Here is an 18,388-nt window from a genome sequence, read left to right as displayed (position 1 = left end):
AATTATAAGAACAATAAATAAAATTCCAAATTTGAAATCCAGAAAATTGCAACAGCCTTACTATAACCCACATAAAACATTTAAAAGTAATAATCAAAATTGTAACATAAACAGTGTGTGTCGCTTCCTCCGAGCCCCTCGCAGCCCCGATCCGTCTAAGGCTGGAAATTACCTGAAAGGTTAATAAACGGGGTGAGTTTAGGAAAACTCAGTGTGAAATCCCCTACTATAAAAGGAACAGTCAGTCATATAAAAGAATTAAAAGTCTGGCCCCAGCCTTGCTTATAGTTTCAATACCAATTGGGCCTTAGCCCATTATAACAGACAGTACCAAATGGGCTTTAACCCATTACAGAATAAGAAACATTATCAGAACTAGAATCAGAATCAGAATCAAAATCAGAATCAGGTGACAGAATCAGAATCAGAATCAGAATCAAAATCAAAATTAGGTGACAGAATTAGAATCAAAATCAGTATCAGGTAACAGAATCAAAATCAGAATGTGAATGCAATCCCAACCCAATCCAGTCGTATACACCCCCGTACCAACCTTACACCATGTGGGGAGACAACTCGACCCACCCATCCGTTACATACACCAGAATTTGCAGCGAGGCTGCTAGATATTGTGACGAAGTCACCAGATACTGATATTGTGGCTAGGCCACCAAAACAGATATATATATATGTGGCGAAGCCACCAGATTGCAGCGAGGCTGCCAGATATTGTGACGAAGTCACCAGACCAGATATATATATATGTGGCGAGGCCACCAGATTGCAGCGAGGCTGCCAGAACGCTTCCTCCATCAATATAACCCATATCCCATGCAATAGATATACATGTCATGGCATACAACATACAGAATCAGAATATCATGTCCATATTTGAATCAAACAATCACAGTCAAGTCATTCATATCACCAACATATATTCACAATCAAATCCCTCAACCACACAGTCCAAGTCAGTCACTTGCCCACAAGGGAAAAAATAGTCATTTAACACCCTAAAGGAAAATGGTAATTTTACCCCACAAGGGTATCTCGGTAATTTTACCATACAGGGGTATTTCAATAATTCTACCCTACAGGGGTATTTCGGTATTTCTACCCTAAAGGGGTATTTCGATAATTCTACCCTACAGGGGTATTTCGATAATTCTACCTTACAGGGGTTTGCGATAATTCTACCCTACAGGGGTATTTCAGTAATTTTGTAAATCGAGGGTAAAACGGTAATTCTGTAAATCAAGGGTACTTTGGTAATTTTACAAGTCGAGGGTATTTCAATAATTTTGCAAACTTAGGGTATTTCAGTAATTTCACAAATCAGGGGTATTTTGGTAATTTTACAAACTAGGGGTATTTTGATAATTTTACAAACCAGGAGTGTTTTGGTAATTTTACAAACAAGTGGTATTTTGGTAATTTTATAAACAAAGGGTATTTTAGTAATTTTACAAATTAGGGGTATTTTGGTAATTTTATAAACCAAGGGTATTTTGGTAATTTTACAAACCAGGGGTATTTTGGTGATTTTATAAACCAAGAGTATTTTAGTAATTTGGTAAACTAAAGTATTCTAAACAAGGATAACAATACGAATGGCCCTAAAGCCTATTCTTGGCCCAAATGGGCCCACACGCTCGTGTGGCCCTTTTAGCCCAAATCTAGCCACATATATGAGATTCACTTAGCCTAGTCCAATATTTACTACACAATCAAACAACTTACCCAATTGGGCCCGTAGGCCCATTGGGCCCACATAACCCCTTTCAGCCCATCGCGGCCCGAAGTAGCCATCCTACAGCTAGAGTAGTGAGAAATACACAACTGATTGGAGACTGGAGTTAATCCACGCTCCGAGCAATCTTAGACGGCGCCCAACCCAACCGAGCACGCCACAAAGCGAAAGGGATCAGCCAAGAAGGGTAGCTTTACTCTCCTCATGGTTCTCTCTATTTAAAGCCAGCTTCGCATCCACTCTTATGTTAGCTTCCCGATGTGGGATCCCTCCATATCAGAGTTTAAATTCAACACCAACTCTTGCCGCCCCCTGTTAGCAAAATAAATGCTCTTTGCTTGACATGGGATTCGAACCCATGCCTCCCCTTAAATGCTTCAAACGCTACTTGCCACTAAGCCACAAGGCTTTTTGTGTCACAATTTCTCCAACAATATTCTTAAGGCCAACCTACTACACCCAGGGTTTGATTCACCTTAAACCAAAATTTTTGCTAAAGTCTAGGTTTGAACCCAGGACTTCTCCAAAACTTCTCAGCACACTTAAACACTAAAACAAGCCTTCAACTACGAAATTTTCACGCACAACAGAATATTATAAGCTGCCTTCCAGCGCTCCCATGCTCAAGGCCCAAAACTTCTAAGCCCAAATTCAGGGTGTTACAGAATTTTAGTACTGCTATTCATCCGCAAATCGACGGTCAGTCTGAAAGAACGATTCAGGTACCTAAAGATATGCTCTGATGTTGTGTTCTAGAATTTGAAGGTAGTTGGGAAAAGTATCTACCATTGGTCGAACTTGCTTATAACAACAGCTTTCAGTCGAGTATTAAGATGGCACCTTATGAGGCATTGTATGACCGCAAGTGCCGAACACCTTTTTATTGAACCAAGCTTAGTGAGAAACAGATTCACGGGGTTGGCTTGGTTAGGAAAATTGAAGAAAAAGTAAAGGTAATCCGTGATTGCTTGAAAGCAGCTTCAAATCGATAGAAGTCATATGCGGTTTTGAAAAGAAAAGAGATTGAGTTTCAAGTTGGTGATAAAGTATTTTTGAAAGTATCTCCGTGGAAGAAGATTCTGAAATTTGGCTGTAAAGGCAAGTTGAGTCCATGTTTTATTGGGCCGTATGAAGTTATTGAAAGAATAGGGCCAGTCGCATATCGGTTAGCTTTACCGACAGAGTTAGAAAGAATTCATAATGTGTTTCATGTGTCGATGTTGCGATGATATCGTTCTGGTCCTTCACATGTGATCTCTCCAACAGAAATTGAGATTTGACCGGATATGATGTATGGTGAAGCACCGATCAAGATCTTAGCTTAGGAAGTTAAACAGTTGAGAAATAATAGTATAACCCTAGTGAAAGTTTTATGGAAATGACATGGGGTTGAAGAGGCTACGTGGGAACTCGAAGAGGCTATGAAGAAAATAGTACCCAAACCTATTTTCTGGTAAGATTTTCGGGGATGAAAATCCCTAAAGGGGGAGAGTTGTAACATCTCGATTTTGGGCCTAGTCGAAAAATGGTTTCGGGACCACGAATCCGATGTACAAAAATTTAGTTTTATTACATTTTCATGGTCTACAATTTTACGAAATGATTTCGTGAAAATTTCGTTCAAAAATTTTGACGTTTGAGCACTCAATTTAGCAAAAAGGACTAAATTGTAAAGAGTGCAAAAGTTGAGTTCTACATGCAAGAGATGTCTAATTATTATGAAATTTTAAATTAAAGATCATTATATGATAATTAGACCATTTGTTAAGTTAGTGGACAGAAATGGACATGAGGTAAGAGAATTTTAGTGATTTGGGAAAAGGGTATTTTGGTCATATGGTTAATAAAAGAATAAGAAGGGAAAAGAAAGCCAAAATTTGTTCATCTTTCTTCAACCTCAGCCAAAACTTGGAAGAACACCATACCTAGGGTTTTGTCATCTTTTAAGCTTGATTGTAAGTACATCCTAGCCCCGTTTTTAATGCTCTTTATGTTTTTGAAGTCGTATTCATTCGATCTTGCTATTTCTACCATTAATTTGAGCTATGATTGAGGTCTCGTGTTCGGGCCATGTTATATATGTTTGTGCAATTTGATGTCTAATGGTAGATTATGCAAGTTTAATGTTAGATAAACAACTTTTACTAGGTGATTTTTGGCGAAAATGTGAAAAGGACCAATTTGTAAAAAGATTTCAAAATGTGTGTAAGAGTGTGATTTAATGAAAAATGTGGGCTTTTATAAGCATGTATAGGGTTCGACTAGGCTTGGGTCTTGATGAAATTGAAAAGATTTCGTTTTACAAGCCTAGGAACCAAAATGTAAATATGACAAAGTTTAGGGGCAAAAAATGTAATTTTACCATAGTGTGATTTTTGGACTGAATTGAGTAATGTGGTTAATAAATGAGTTAAATTTTCTATTATAGATCAAGAGAAACAAGGTTTGGACCTAGATCGGGGGAAAACCAAAGTCTTTGATGATTAGGTCCAGTCCCACTATTTTTGTACCGAGGTAAGTTCATATGTAAATAATGCATTATTATTTATGCTTAAATTGCTTTAATATCGTATGAATTATGATTGACTCCTTAGATGTAATTGACAAGTACGACAAGACAAAAATCTCGATTGAACCTTAGGAATAGATAGGATACAAATGTCATGACATTAGGGTTATTTGAAATTATGTGTAAGACCATATCTGGGATATGGCATCGATATGAGACTTCGTGTAAGACCATAGCTAGGCTATTGGCATAAATATGAGATCCCGTTTAAGACCATATCTGGGATATGTGATCGAGATTTTCATGTGACAGGTCTTAAATATTTATAAAGAATCGTTCTTGAAACTAACTATTATCACGATGTAGGCAAGTGTACCTATCGAACAGTAGTATGGTTTTAGCAAGATCGGATTGTAGAACCCAAAGGAACTAAAAGTACTAGTAATGATTGTCTTTTTATTATCTAGCCTAAGAATAAGGGGGTTTTGTTTTAACTAACTAATTATCTAAACTAAGAATTCGTAGAAAGTAGAATTGGAGGATTACTTTTGGAAAATAATTGAATTAAGACAATACCTAAGGAAAAATCCACCTAGACTTTACTTGTTATTCTGGCTCCAAATCGGATAATTTATTCATTTAACTTGTCCCATAGAGATCCCTAAGTTATGTTATTATTCCTATTCAGGACTAATAACGTCTAATCCCTAGATTGAATAATTGAGACTTTTCTCTAATTAACACCCTAGGGTTGCATTAACTCGATCTATGGATCCCCTTAATAGGTTTCACCCTAATCCGGCAAAATCTTGTCACCCTATGTCTAGGTGCGCAATCAACTCCACTTAATTATGACAAATGTACTCTTAGACAGGGTCTATTCCTCCTCTGAATAAGAGCTTATCTTGAATCAGTATACTGGGATATCAAAACAAGAATTAAGAACACATAATTAAGAAGAAGTTAAATATTTATTATACAATTCAGAAAATAATAACAAGATTTGTCTTAGGTTTCATTCCCCTTAGGTATTTAGGGGATTTAGTTCATAACTAAAAAGAAAAACATCTCAGAAGAATAATGAATACAAAAAATAAAGAAAACCCAAAACTCCTGAAAGGAAATTGATGGGAGACCTTCAGTCTTGATGGTGACTCCGACTTCTGAGATGGATCAATCAGCTTCCCTTGAGCAGTTCCCTGCCTCCTTCTCTCTGTGCCCCCTTTCCTCTTCCTCTAGGGTGTATTTATAGGCTTTGGAATGCCTAGGAACCCTCAAGATTATCCTTTTTCGAATTGGACTCGAGCTCAGCAGGGACACGCCCGTGTGAGTCATGCTTCGATTCTGCCAGATTGACACGGTCGTGTAGTATGCCTGTGTGAGCAAGTCCAGGCCGTGTTGATTTCGTTCTTTGGCCCATTTTCTCCATTTTTGGCTCGTTTCTCATTCCTTTCGCTCTCATATGCTCACCTAAGTATAAAACATGAAATTAACGCATTAGGAGCATCAAATTCACCAATTCTAAGAAAACGTCATCCACAAAATGCATTAAGAATGGGGTAAAAATATGTATAAATTACGGTTTATCAAATACCCCCACACTTAAGCATTTGCTTGTCCTCAAGCAAAATTCTCAACTCATATTCAAAATAAATTCTTCTCAAGCTATAATTTCTATCGATAATATCTTAAAATAATCCATAGGTAATCATACATTGAAAATTCAACTGAAAGAACATCAAAGTTTCAAACATTCCAAGTTGAGTATTTAATCATGCAAAAATTTGGGTATCTCCCCTTATGTAAGTGGTTACCTCGATTCAAAATCTCATGGAGTTTAACATCCTTACTAAAGATTCACTCAAATCACTCAAAGTGTTTAAGGACAATGTAAGTAGCACTCATCAGTCAATATGAAAAGTTATTACCATAGGCTTGCATGAAAATCACATCTCCACCACTATAAATTGACATGATCCATCAATCAAAAGGTATTTAGAGGGTTGTAACGTGGCTTTGGTTAGGGGGTGTGGTCACAAGTTGAAAGAAATGGTTAGAATCGAGATTAAATTGAAAAATCACTTAACTAGAAAAAGATTTAATCATCACTTACGTACAACAGAGCTTCTTCTCAGAATATGGAATTTAAATACTTAAAGCTCAAAAACAAAAGATTACTACTAATGTGTACGCACAGTTTTTTTTTTTAAGAACAAGTTAAATAACATAGACTAACTATTAAGAACAAGACATAGCTGAGTAACTATTTCAATTCAAATCTCGACAAAAATAGGGATTAAATTTAATTTAGGGGATTTAAACAATAATGGGTTAAGGGTTAATATTACGGGTAATACAAAAAAAAGGTTGTTAGGCTCAAAGGGGTTCACTAGGGGTTAATTTTGGAGGTAGGCTTTTCATCGCATGAGTGGGTTAATCCTAAGTGTCTTAATCATTTTGACATATCAAATCAAATGGTGTGGTCTTGACATGCATAATCAAGCAAGTTCTAGAATAACAGTTCAATACTGACGCACACAAAGCAATAATAAAAGTGAGCATGAAAGAATTAATAGATGCTCAAAAGGTTAAAAAATCTCACAAAATTATGGCTTTTTGATGTTTAAAACTTGTGAATTCCAACTTAAAGTAATACCTAAACTTTGGGGAAACAACCTAAAATTTTAAATTCTTAAAAATCAACTTACCATGCTTGATTCTCTAATGTCTTAAAGTTTAAACAATCAATGCATAAATGCCTATGTTTTAATTCAAGATATATCAATAAAAAAGATAAATCAATCAAAATTTATCCTAAATATGATATGAGAGCTTTTCAAGAGAACAAGGCAGAACAAGGCAGTCATTCAGGGATTTTTCTGATAATGAAATGAATACCCCCCACACTTAAGATGTACATTGTCCTCAATGTACAAAGATAGATATAAGAATATAGAAATTAGATAGGGAGATGAGTGAAACTTCTTGAGTGATGGGTGAATTTCTTTGAACAGGAGTTTTGGAGAATAATCAGCATGAGGGTGGAGGAGGATACTCCGGCGGTGGTAGAGGTTTATTAGTCCATAAGTCCTTTCCCAGTGGTGTTTCGAGTTCCTGAGTAATAGTGAGCTGTGGAGCTCTTTATAACTGTGATAGAATCAGGAACTCTTTTAGGAAATATATAAGGAAAGGTAAGTACTCAATAGGAATTAGCCAAAATTAAAAATTGTAAAATAATAATTATAAGTCCTAATAAAAATAAGGTGAAAGAAAAATAAAAAGTAGTCTTAAAATAAAATAAAAGTAAAAACATAAAATAATAAATAAATGTTTTTAAACATCTTCATCGCTAACTGGTTCGTGAGGTAAGGGTGGCGATGAGTTGTGGAGGTGCTGACAATCTACTGTAGAGTAGCATCAATATTGTCAAATCATTGAAAACATTACTGCTTGAATCGAGTAAGGTGATCAGAGATGTCAGCATATAAAGCCGCCGCATGAACTGGACGAGAGGGTGGTGGTGGCTGAGACGTTGGGTCTTCGTGTTGTGGGGGCAGATCATCAATAATGTCCTCGGGGGCCTTCTTCTCGGTAGATTGGGCGAGACGATATTGAGGAGGGTAGGTTCCTCGGCACTTTTCGATCTTCCTCATGCTAAGCATGCTCGAGATGCACTGTGGAGACGTCTGACCAATGAGGGTCAAGGATGATTCTTAGGCCGCGGTGCTGAGAAGCCCGAAGTGTCGAGCCAATCGCGTCACATAGGGGCCAATGGAGATGCCCCCTTCCTATGCCGCTCCGTCTGGTGTTTAATGGCGAGGGCAATGAAATAGGCAAGGTAGATGACATGCTCGTGCGACATACACCATAGAAAGTAGGCGTCATGAGTATTGACGATACCAGTGCTCTCTCGTCTTTCTGTTATCGTGTCAGCTAAAATGGCGTGTAGGTACCTTAGAGATGGAGGGAGAGCCGATGCCTTGGAGCGGCTAGGATTGTAGGTGGCCGCGCTTGGTACTACTGCGTCCTAGCACTGTGAAGGAGAACGATGGATGTGGCGGTTGAGAGCATGTAAGTCATTCTCCTCCTTGAATTCCTCCGTATATAAACTCAGTGCAATACCGAATTTTGGGACGTTGAGCTAGCGGACTAATCTGCCTAGGTGAAATTGCATCGTGCCGAGATCATCGTAGTTCGTCATCACGGTCTGAAGATGAAATGTGGATCATAATTCTATCGTGAGCTCAAGATACGTCGGCTCGATGATCCCAAAGAAAAGCTCCCAAGGGTTGGTGGTTAGGAGGGCTCGAATCGCATCAGCCAACTGAACTTATTCTACTGCAGCCCAGTCGATGCAGCAGCCCGCAATTAAAGGTCGGCCCCGGAGTATTTGGAAAAGTTCTTCTTGGGGCCTGATGGGGAACCTCAGGAAAGGGTGACGAACTTCCATGGTAGGACCCGAAGAAGATGACGCTCCTTTCCTTTTCTTTGAAGCAGGGATAACGGCTTTTTTACCATATGAAAACGACATTGTATGCCTACAATTGGAAACATTAATTCGTCTTGATGAGTAAACAGGGGAAAATGGGACTAAATTCGAAGAGGAAATTCCATAAATATGTTCAGCCACAATTACTAAGTTTAGCAAAAACAATAAGTTCAATAACCTACTTTTGTGGCATTAGCATGGTGATATAAGTAAAAATGGCAAAGAATGGAGTGTATCATACTATACGAATGAACATAAATGTCAACACAAGAGGCATGAATATTTCAACTATCCTAACCATGAATATGCACTTCTAACTAATCAAGTGGAGTAGAGAAATCATGTAATGAATAAGAATTTGAGCAACAAAAAGATGATAAATTGTTCTATAAATGACATTTGAGTGATAGAAAGATGAAAATAATATGAAAAATATAGATTGCTATGATAAATAGCATTATAAATTAGTGAAATAAAAGAGAAAGGAGTAAACAAACGCTGGAGGAGAGAGGTTGGGTGTCAAAAATGCAGTTGGAAGCGGTGTACGGGCGTGGTGGAAGGGCGTATGGACTTGCAGCAGCTAAGGTTAGGGTTTTTTGGGTGAAGAAGACAATGAATAGTGCAGCCTATTTATAGATTTTGGGGCACACGGCCAGGGAACACGCCTGTGTTTCCCAATTTTTTCCCGTGTGACTCACGAATTTTGAATTTGGGTGCGTCTGAATTTTAGTCCACGCCCGTGTTCTTTGGGCGTATGGGTGCCCACGGCCATGTCGTACGACCGTGCCTGGTTTTGTTCACTTCTCCCACGCCCGTGTATGTAGGCCCACGCCCGTGTTCATTTAATAGGTTCGACCACGGGTTCTAGACACGGGCATATCGCACGCCCGTGTTGTTTTGGCAGGTTCGCCCACGACCATGTCGCACAGTCATGGCGATTTATCGTAGCCCGTGTTGGGGAGATCTTTCCCCTATTTTCACACGACCCTAAGAAAACCCATGTGCTTGGCCGTGTCTGTGTGGAAAAACCTGTATTCAAGATCTTTGTTAGTAAGTTAGGTGTTAAATACTAAAATTTAAAGAAATTAATATTGTTAGTGCTCGGGTTGCCTCCCGAGAAGCGCTTATACTCCTCATTGAATGGTCATGGTGGTTCGAGAAGTTTATACTCCTCATTCCTACTATCATTCTCATCAAAATAAGGTTTTAGACGGGTGTTGTTTACCTTAAAAGTACCGAATTTGGGATGGCTTACCACGACTGTACCGAACGGGAAAATGCTAAGTACCGTAAGAGCGATTTCTTCATTCGGTGTGGTAGTGACAATGTGAGGATCTGTGGCATCTAATAAGACTTTATCTCCAACCTTAAGTTGACGTGGGAAGGTGTTAAGCTCGTTCTGGCGTAGTTTTGGTTTATCATGTGTTCTCGGTTTATGCATCCGCCATTCATCTAACTCCTCGATTTGTAGCCTTCGATCTTCATGAATAGGTCTAGAACAATGAAATCAACGGGAAATATAAATTTATCGACTTTAACTAGCACATCTTCAATAATACCCCTAGGGAATCTTATAGTTTTATCTGCTAATTGAATGCTCATCCTAGTCTGGTTGGGTTTCCCAAGACCTAATTGTTTGAACATTTTGTAGGGCATGACGTTAATACTGGCCCCTAAATCAGCTAATGCATTATTAACATCTAAACTCTCAATTAAGCAAGGAATCGTAAAACTCCCTGGATCTTTTAGTTTGTTGGGTAGTTTATTCTGTAGAATAGTTGAGCAAACTACGTTTAGCTCCACATGCAACGCCTCGTCCAACTTCTGTTTATTTTCTAAAAGCTCCTTTAAAAATTTCATTGCGTTTGGCATCTGCGATAGAGCTTTAATAAACGGTAAGTTAATATGTAATTTTTTTAAGAGTTTAAGGAATTTACCAAATTGTTCATCTGAGCGGTCTTTCCTTGTCGTGTTGGGGTATGGCACACAAGGTTTATATTCGACATTCACTGATTTGTTTTTATTATGACCTACCTCACCTTAACCTCTGCTTACCACAGTTTCTTGCCTCAGTTCTGGCTCAGGCTCAACGAATCCTTTTTCATCTTGAACATTAATCGCATTGAGCTATTCCCTTGGGTTGGGTTCAGTATTACTTGGTAAGCTACCTTGTGGTCGTTCAGAGATTAGTTTGGAAAGCTGGCCGATCTGAGTTTCGAGCCCTTGGATTGACACTTGTTGATTTTCAAGTGCTGCCTCGGTGTTCTGGAAACGGAGTTCTGACACCAAGATAAATTTAGACAGCATCTCTTCAAGGTTCAGTTTCTTTTCCTGTTGATAGGGTGGTTGTTGAAAACCCGAAGGATGTTGTGGTCTTTGATTTCCTTGACCGCCCCACTAGAAATTGGGATGGTTCCTCCAGCCTGCATTATAAGTGTTACTATATGGGTTATTTTGGGATCTAGATTTATTGTTACCCATTTATTGAACTTGTTCCTCCTCGATGCTAGGATTCAAGGGTTGATACTCTATGCATGCTCCTCCTCCATTCGTCTCGCACCTCATTACTGGATGTACCTGGGTAGAACCAAGTAAACCATCAATCTTTTTATTTAGAAGTTTTACCTGGTTTGACACCATAGTAAGCGAATCGACGTTATAAACGTCTGCTATTTTAGTTGGTTTAGTCCTCATGACTTGCCACTGATAGTTATTCAGTGACATCTCTTCAATAAACTCATAAGCATTTTCAGGTGTTTTATTATTTATGGTTCTGCCAGCAGCTGCGTCAACCATTTGTCGAGTCGAAGGATTCAGGCCATTATAGAATGTTTGAACCTGTATCCAAAACGGTAACCCATGATGAGGGCACCTTCTCAGTAAGTCCTTGTATCTCTCCCATGCATCGTAAAGAGTTTCTAAGTCCATCTGCACAAACAAAGAGATATCATTACATAATTTGGCCGTTTTAGCCGGTGAAAAATATTTTAATAGAAATTTTTCGATCATTTGTTCCCAAGTAGTTATTGACCCTCGTGGTAACGAGTTCAACCATTGTTTAGCTTTGTTTCTCAATGAAAAAGGGAATAACTGAAGACGAATGGCATCGTCAGAAACACCATTAATTTTAAATGTATCGCAGAATTCCAGGAAATTTGCCAAGTGAGTGTTCGGATCCTCATCCTGCAAACCATCAAACTGAACAAATTGTTGTATCATTTGAATAGTGTTAGGTTTTAGTTCAAAATTATTTGCAGCAATAGTAGGCCTAACTATACTTGACTCAGTTCCTGTTAAAGTAGGTTTAGCATAATCATACATAGTATGAGGAGCAAGATTCTGATTTGCTAGTTCAACATGCATTGCAGGAGGTAACTGATTGTCTTGGTTTTCAGCCATCTCTTCGGTTGGGGTTTGAGTATCGTCCTCTTGCTCGTTCTCTGTGTATCTTAAGCATCACCTTATTTCTCTTTAGTTTCTGCGAACTGTGCGATCGATTTCTTCGTCAAAAAGTAGTGGTCTTGACGGGCTTCTTCTAGTCATAAACTATAAAAACCTGCCAAGAGAAAGAAAAAGTAAATTAATAGATAATAACAATAAAAATTAAATTTAAATTAAATTGCAAGAAAAATAAATGGCTAAAGTAATAAAAATTGAGCGTTCCTAACATCTTAGTTCATCGGAAACGGCGCCAAAAACTTGATCGTGATTTTCGTGTGACAGGTTTTAAATATTTATAAAGAATCATTCTTGAAACTAACTATTATCACGATGTAGGCAAGTGTACCTATCAAACTGTAATATCCTGAATTAGGGCCTAATCGGAATAGTGGTTTTGTGTCCACAAATCCAAGGTAGAAAAATTTATTTTATTATCATTTTAAGGTCTATGGCATGATTGCATGATTGTGTGAAAATTTCGTTTAGAAATTTTATCGATAGAGGGTCCAATTTGATATTTAGGACTAAATTGCAAAAGTTGTAAAATGTGTGTTCTAGTTCACAAAGGTATTAAGTACTTGTGATTAATGGGTTTTTAAAGTGGAGGTCCTTGGATAGTAATTAGACCGTTATACTAGTTTGGACAAAAATACCTAAAGGAAGATAAAACACCATAGTTTTTAATTAAGGGCATTTTAGTCATTTAGTTATTAAATGAATTAAAAACAAAATTAAAAGCCAATTTTTGGCCATCTTCTTCATTAGGCCGAAATTTCAAGGGTTCCCCATAGCTAGGGTTTGTTTCAAGCTTCCAAGCTTCATAGTAAGTGATTTCAAGCCCCATTTTTAATGTTCTTTACGTTTTTGGAATCCCGGTAGCTCGATTTAACTTATACTAGCAATAATTCAACCTAGGGTTCATATTTGGAAAATACCCATAGGTGAAATTTGTGTATTTTGGTGTTTTATGATAGAATATGAGGTTTTAAATTACGTTAGACAACTTGTGCTACTTGGCTTTAAGTGAAAACGAGTAAAATGGCTTAATCGGTAAAAATACCTAATAGTCATAAGTACATGTTAGAGTGTGAATTTGATGTTGCCATAGAAGGGAAAAATGATCAGCATGTCATAAAACATAAGAAAATAGGATGAGGTTTAATTTACGAGCCTTGGGGAAAAGTGCAAATATGTGAAAGTTTAGGGGCAAAATTGTAATGTTGCCAAAGTTCGTACTAAGGGCTGTTTTGATGAATGTATGTATTAAATAAAATTAATTTGGCATTATAGATCACGAGAAACGAGATTCAAGTCGTGATCGAGGGAAAAACAAAGTTTACGAGGAATAGGCTCGATTGCTAAAATTTTGTATCGAGGTAAGTTCATGTGTAAATAAGGTAACATAATTTTTATTTTAAGTGATTTAATGTTATTTATATGACATGATACTTATTATCATGAAATGTGATGTTTTATAAATTATTATTTGGTGATATGCAAATTATGTGAACAACTTGATAAGTATGAGATGTTAGTAAGTATCGATTTCTATATTCCGAAGAAGGCGATCGAAATGTGTAATTGAAAAGAATCCCGTTTGAACCTTGGGAATAGATTAGGGTACAAGTGACATGTCAGTAGGATGGTTGAGTTCTGAACTCGTTGAGTTGAGTCCGAGTTCGTGAGATGTAACTAGGCATCCGAGCTCATTGAGTTGAGTCCGAGTTCACTTATGGATGCGAACGCCCGAGTTCGTTGAGTTGAGTCCGAGTTTTTTTATGGTCAGGTTACTTGGTAGCTTGGCTACATAGATTTTAAAAGCTATTGAGCTTATTTAGCTATGAGTATAGCACTTATGTGCACATTATCTGTGTATCCGAAATCATATTCCGATATGTTCAACGGGAGATCTCTAATAGAATAAGGAGAATGGCTAACACGAAGGAGACATGTTGGTAAGTGTGATGAATAAGAAAATTTGACAGGTATGTGTTTAAACCCTCGGGTTGAGAATTTAGTATGATGAAATTGTAGTAAGATATTAAGTGCAAATGTAACATGAATGTCTTGGTGTTGTTTATGCAAATAACGTTTATGTTGAATGGCATGATCATGTTACTTATTATTTACATGTGAACTTACTAAGCATTTATGCTTACTCCCTCCTTTTTCTTCATTGTAGTTTTGACAAGTCGGCTTGAGAATCGGGATAGGTCGAAGGCTTGTTCATACTATCTAAAGACCTAAATTGGTAAAATGGATTGTATATTTTGAGTGTGGCATGTATAGCAATATACTCACTTTGTATAAATGATCATATGATATGGTTATGGTTTGCTAAGAAAAGGGTTTGTAAATGATTAGCTATTGGAATGGCTAATCAGGTTTATATATGATAACATGTATGCTTTTTGTCTTAACTAAACCATGAAAATCCCTAGAATGGTAAAATTGGCCATAAAACAGAGTCATACAACAGTAGTGATGTGAATTTGAAAAATCATTAAAAATACTAGAAATGGAATTAAATGATGAATAAGTTATGAAATTGAAGATTGATGAGTCTATTTTCATATGGATGGATCAAAACAGGTAAATGAGTTATATTTTATGAGATATTTAAGTTTTGGTGGAATAGGGTCATAGTGGTCTCTGAATCCCCTGTTTTGAATTTAAAAATTCACCAAACATTGTAAAAAAATAATTAGAAGTTGTACTTTATATGTACAGATAATCATTAAAACTCTGTACAGAGAGATATCTGATTCGTAATACACAGGGGTCAGAGTAGTCAAACCCTAAAATAGGGGAGACTTTAACTAATAAACTGTACTAATTTGCCTAACAAAAAAACTCTAGAAACAAATTAGAAGATATATATATGAGTCTAGTTTCAAGGAAAACTTACGTATCTTAATTTTGAGTTTCGGAACTCGAGATATGAATTTTTAAGCGACTATGACGCAGTTAGCCAGCTTGTCTGGAAATTTTTAAAAATAAATTGTTTGAGCTGTTTAATTAAATTAAGTTTGGTAACACCTCAAGCTCAACTCTGACGACGGTCTCGGGTGTGAGGGCGTTACACAAATAGTAGTATAGTTTTAGCAAGACCGAATTGTCGAACCCAAAGGAACTAAAAGTACTAGTAATAACTGCCTTTTTATTATCTAGCCTAAGAATAAAGGGTTTTTTTTAACTAACTAATTATCTAAACTAAGAATTCGCAGAAAGTAGAATTGAGGGATTACTTTTGGAAAATGATTGAATTAAGACAATACCTAAGGAAAAATCCACCTAGACTTTACTTGTTATTCTGGCTCCGAATCGGACGATTTATTCATTTAACTTGTCCCGTAGAGATCCCTAAGTTATGTTATTATCCCTATTCAGGACTAATAATGTCTAATCCCTGGATTGAATAATTGAGACTTTTCTCTAATTAACACCCTAGGGTTGCATTAACTCGATCTATGGATCCCCTTATTAGGTTTCACCCTAATCCAACAAAATCTTGTCACCCTATGTCTAGGCGCGCAATCAACTCTGCTTAATTATGAAAAATGTACTATTAGACAGGGCCTATTCCTCCTCTGAATAAGAGCTTATCTTGAATCAGTATCCTAGGATATCAAAATAAGAATTAAGAACACATAATTAAGAACAAGTTAAATATTTATTATATAATTCAAAAAATAATAACAAGATTCGTCTTAGGTTTCATTCCCTTTAGGTATTTAAGGGATTTAGTTCATAACTAAAAGGAAAACATCTCAGAAGAATAATGAATACAAAATATAAAGAAAACCCAAAAATATGAAGGGAAATTGAGGGGAGATCTTCAGTCTTGATGGGGTCTCTGGTTTCTGAAATGGATCAATCGGTTTCCCTTGAGCAGTTCCCTGCCTCATTCTCTCTGTGTCCCCTTTCCTCTTCCTCTAGGGTGTATTTATAGGCTTTGGAATGCCTAGGAACCCTCAAAATTAGCCTTTCCAAATTGGACTCAACTTGGGCTCGGTAGGGACACGCCCGTGTAAGTCGTGCTTCGATTTTGCCAGATTGACACGGCCGTGTGGTATGCCTGTGTGAGGAAGTCCAGGATGTGTTGATTTTGTACTTTGGCCCATTTTCTCCATTTTTGGCTTGTTTCTTGTTCCTTTCGCTCTCCTATGCTCACCTAAGTATAAAACATGAAATTAAGGCATTAGGAGCATCGAATTCACCAATTCTAAGGAAAAAATCATCCATAAATTCGTTAAGCATGGGGTAAAAATATGTATAAATTATGGTTTACTAATATGGCATTGGTATGTTGTTGTAAGTGCGAGATTTCCCGAGTATCCTTTAGTATTCCAAGTGGTTCAATGGGAATCGTAATAGAAATCTTAATGTTGCTAAATATCATGCTATGTTGCAAGATGGTACAGGTATGTACGTAAAACTTATGCTTAATAAGCTCGATATGTGATGAATCCCTCAATAAGATTATGATTGTGCAAGTTATGATACTAAGGTTATATTAATATCCATGCCAAGTTGGACTATGAGATTTATAATGACATATATGTTAATTCACTTCATGTTAATTGCTTGATAAATGTGTGTTTATTATGCTTATTATTTGCATAGAAACTTACTAAGGTTTAAAGCTTACTCCCTTTCTTTTCCCTTGTTTTATAGTGCCACCAAGCCAGCTTGGGGATCGAAGACTGTGGGAGATCCATTCACAGTATCATCTTAACATTTTGGGTACCAATGATTTTAATGTTTTGAGTTATGGCATGTATAGGGACTTGGTTATTTTGTTATGTGTCATAATTGATTTGGCCTAATGTATTGGCTTATATTGGTTGATAATTTATTTTGTAAATGGCAATATGGCATTGGCTAATATTGGTTTAATATATATGCATATAATGATGTTTTCATGGATGAGGAAGAATGCATGATTGAGTTGAGATATCTGTGATGTTTGTGTATGATCAATGATAGCATGTGAATGAGGTATTGATGCCTTGGCTATGGCTGATTTGGTTGAATGTATATACTTGGAATGGTGCTATGCTTTTTTGTGCAGGTTTGTGCATGGAAGGATGACAATATGGCTTGGTAAATAGCCTTGTGTTTGTCCACACGGGTAGACACACGAGCGTGTGTCTAGGCCGTGTGTGACACACGGCTTGCTCCATGGGCATGTGATCCAGCCGTGTGTCCTTTACACCTTAATTGTTGCAAAAAAAATGCTCAGTATTGAGCACACGGGCAATGATATGGGTGTGTGTCTCAGTCATGTGGACAACACGGCCTCAGGCACGGGCGTGTGCCTTATCCGTGTGACTTCAATTTGTTCATGGGTGACAAACAGAGAGTTACACAGGTTAGGGATACGGGTGTGTGTGACCACAAGGCCTGCCCATACGGGCGTGTGGCTCTTAAAACATGAAAAATTTTCTAATTGTTGTGAAATTTTCCAAAGTTCTTAATTTACTCCTGAACCTCTTCCAACCATGTTTTGGGCCTCATAGGCTCGTTTTAGGGATGTTTTGAATGTATATGAAAAGTTTTAAATTTGGATGGAAATTTATGTCTCGATTTTGCATGTTTGCTTATGTTTAAGTCCAGAAATGCCTCGTACCCTATTCCGGCGTCGAATACAGGTAAGGGGTGCTACAGCACTAATTTGGATTATTGGTGATGCTTAGGCTTGTGCCAAGCTTGTGTCGGAATGATTCATATTTATTTTAAGCTTATGCATTATATTGGTAAGCATCGTTTATGAATTATGAGCTTACTAAGCATTATATGCTTACATTGTGTACATTTCTCTAAGTTTTGTAGTTAATTGGAAGCTCGTTCGGGTTGGAAGTTCATCGGAGACCGATCACACTATCCATCGGCTATATCGATAGATTTTGAGGTCTTTAAGTCATGGTTACCTTGTGCTTTTTGTGCTTGATGTTGGAATGGTGAAGTTGATGTATGTTTTTGTGACCATTTTGGTATATTTGATGTGATTTTGGTATGGAAATTGGTTGCAATTATTGAGTTGTTAAATGGCTATGTTATGCTTATGTTTAAGTATATGTAATGTCATGAAAATTGAGCTGCCATTTGGCATATTGGTTGTATGAATAGGTACCATATTGTGCTAGCTTGATTATGCATATTTTAGGTACATTTTTTATGATTGAATTGGATGCAA

The 18,388-nt window shown here is 37.2% G+C and overlaps 1 non-coding gene across 1 annotated transcript; it reads left to right on the top strand.

Annotated features, from left to right (window-relative positions):
- The first annotated feature begins 11,602 nt into the window (after positions 1-11,602).
- LOC121207995 (small nucleolar RNA R71) lies at positions 11,603-11,709 on the top strand. The gene has a single exon (XR_005903046.1). It is a non-coding gene; the product is annotated as a small nucleolar RNA R71 (small nucleolar RNA).
- Positions 11,710-18,388: the final 6,679 nt, after the last annotated feature.

Source organism: Gossypium hirsutum, chromosome A01 (genome assembly GCF_007990345.1).
Source record: "Gossypium hirsutum isolate 1008001.06 chromosome A01, Gossypium_hirsutum_v2.1, whole genome shotgun sequence".
Lineage (NCBI taxonomy): Eukaryota > Viridiplantae > Streptophyta > Magnoliopsida > Malvales > Malvaceae > Gossypium > Gossypium hirsutum.
The sequence above is the reverse complement of the archived record's forward strand: the minus strand, read 5'-3'. Positions and strand labels throughout refer to the sequence as shown.